The sequence below is a fragment of the Nothoprocta perdicaria genome, unplaced genomic scaffold, assembly GCF_003342845.1.
Source record: "Nothoprocta perdicaria isolate Ctin4 unplaced genomic scaffold, notPer1 scaffold_946, whole genome shotgun sequence".
Lineage (NCBI taxonomy): Eukaryota > Metazoa > Chordata > Aves > Tinamiformes > Tinamidae > Nothoprocta > Nothoprocta perdicaria.
Window position 1 is genome coordinate 2,862 of NW_020456250.1, and position 2,500 is coordinate 5,361.

The 2,500-nt window shown below is 62.0% G+C and overlaps 1 long non-coding RNA gene across 1 annotated transcript; it reads left to right on the forward strand.

The window, feature by feature from the left end:
• Positions 1 to 1,743: 1,743 nt before the first annotated feature.
• Positions 1,744 to 1,978, forward strand: LOC112959028. Its single transcript, XR_003251560.1, has 2 exons — positions 1,744 to 1,788; positions 1,880 to 1,978. It is a non-coding gene; the product is annotated as an uncharacterized LOC112959028 (long non-coding RNA).
• Positions 1,979 to 2,500: the final 522 nt, after the last annotated feature.

Below are 2,500 nucleotides of genomic sequence, written 5' to 3' on the forward strand. Positions count from 1 at the left end.
CGTGGTGGCCTTGGACCTTCCATGGGCTTGAGGGGGCTCCACGTGGTGGCCTTGGACCTTCCATGGGCTTGAATGGGCTCCACATGGCGGCCTTGGGCCCTCCGTGGGGTCACAGGGATCCACATGGTGGCCTTGGCCTCTCCATGACATCACGGTGTTGTAGCTGGAGCAGCTCCATGGGCTTGTGGGGGCTCCACATGGTGGCCTTGGGCCCTCCATGGGGTCCCAGGGCTCCACATGGTGGCCTTCCATGGGGTCTTGGGGATCCCCATCATGGCCACAAGACCTCCAGGGAGTCACAAGGATCAACGTGGTGGCCTTGGACTTTCCATGGGGTCTTGGTGATCCCTGTCATGGACACAAGACCTCCATGGGGTCACAGGGATCCGTATGCTGGCCTTGGACCCTCCATGAGGTCATGGGGATCCACATGGTGGCCTTGGGCCCTCCATGGGGTTTTGGTGGTCCTCACCATGGCCACAGGCCCTGCAGGGGGTCACAGGGATCCACATGGTGGCCTTGGACCTCCATGGTGTCACAGGGATCCACATGGTGGCCTTGGACCCTCCATGGGGTCTTGATGGTCCCCATTGTATCTGGAGCATCTCCATGGGCTTGAGGGGGCACCACATGGTGGCCTTGGACCCTCCATGGGATCACAGGGGTCCACATGGTGGCCTTGGACCTCCATGGAGTCACAGGGATGCACATGGTGGCCTTGGCCCCTCCATAGGTCATAGGGATCCTTGTCATGACCATGAGCCCTCCGTGAGGTCATGGTGAACCCCATCGTGGCCATTGGCTCTCCATGGGGTCATGAGAATCCCCGTAATGACCATGGRCTCTCTGTGGGGTCAAGAACATCCTCATCGTGGGTTGGTGGGGAACCCTGTCATGGCCACGGGTGCTCCATAGGTTTCTGGGGATCCCGTTATGGCCGCGGGTCCTCCATGGGGCAGGAGGACCCGGAAGCTCCTCGCTGTGGGAGCTCGGGGATCCCCAGCACAGCCCCACCAGGGAGACCCTGTCACCACCAGGGAGCCTTCCTGGTGGCCCCCGTGGTGGCACCACGACGGGTTCCTGTTGGGGCTGGAGACCCTTCATGGAGGTCCTGGAGACTCTGCATGGAGGTCTCAGAGACCCTCCATGGAGGTCCTGGAGACCCTCCGTGGAGGTCCTGGAGACCAACCATGTAGGTCTTGGACACTCTCCATAGAGTTCATGGAGACCAACCATGGAGGTTGTAGAGACCGACCGTGGAGGTCCTGGAGACCAACCATGGGGGTCCTGGAGACCAACTGTGGAGGTCCTGGAGACCAACCATGGGGGTCCTGGAGACCAGCCATGAAGGTCCTGGAGACCAACCATGGATGTCCTGGAGACCAGCCATGGAGGTCCTGGAGACCAACCATGAAGGTCCTGGAGACCCACTGTGGAGGTTCTGGAGACCCTCCGTGGAGGTCCTGGAGACCAACCATGGAGGTTTTGGAGACACTGTGTAGAGGTCCTGGAGACCCTCCGTGGAGGTCCTGGAGACGCTCTGTAGAGGTCCCGGACACCAACCATGGAGTTCCTGGAGACCAACCATGGAAGTCCTGGAGACCTTCTGTGGAGGTCCTGGAAACCAACCATGGAGGTTGTAGAGACCAACTGTGGAGGTCCTGGAGACCCTCCTTGGAGGTCGTGGAGACCCCCCCGGAGGCCCTGGTGGCCCCGCCGCCACCATCTCCGCTCTCCCCACAGACCCGCAGTGGTACCCGGCCCGACAGTCGCTGCGCCTGGACCCCAGTGAGTGTCACCCTCCCCGGGGCGGGGGGGAGCTCGGGGGGCACCCCGGGGTGCCCCCGGGACCTCGCGCCCATGTCCTGTCCCCGCACAGAGGGGAAGTCGCTCAAGGACGAGGACGTGCTGCAGAACCTGCCCGTGGGCACCACAGCCACCTTCTACTTCCGCGACCTGGGCGCGCAGATCAGCTGGGTGACGGTGGGTGTCCTTCCAGCCGCGCGTCGGTCCGGCTGGTCCAGCCATCCCAGCACCCATCCCAGCACCCATCCCACCATGCATCCCACCACGCGTCCCACCATCCATCCCAACATCTATCCCACCACTCATCCCACCATCTCACCAGTCATCCCACCATCCATCCCACCATACGTCTCAACATCCGTCCCACCGTGCGTCCCACCACGCGTCCCACCATCCATCCCAACATCCATCCCACCACTCATCCCACCATCCATCCCAACCCTCATCCCACCATCTGTCCCACCATTCATCCCACCGTCTGATCCACCGCCCATCCCAACACCCATCCCAACATCTGTCTTGCTATCCCTCCCACCATCCCTCCCACCATACGTCCCACCATCCATCCCAACATCCGTCCCATCATCGGCCCCACCATCCATCCCACCATCCATCCCACCATMCATCCCACCATACATCTCAACATCCATTCTACCGTATGTCCCACCATCCGTCCCACCACCATCCATCCCAC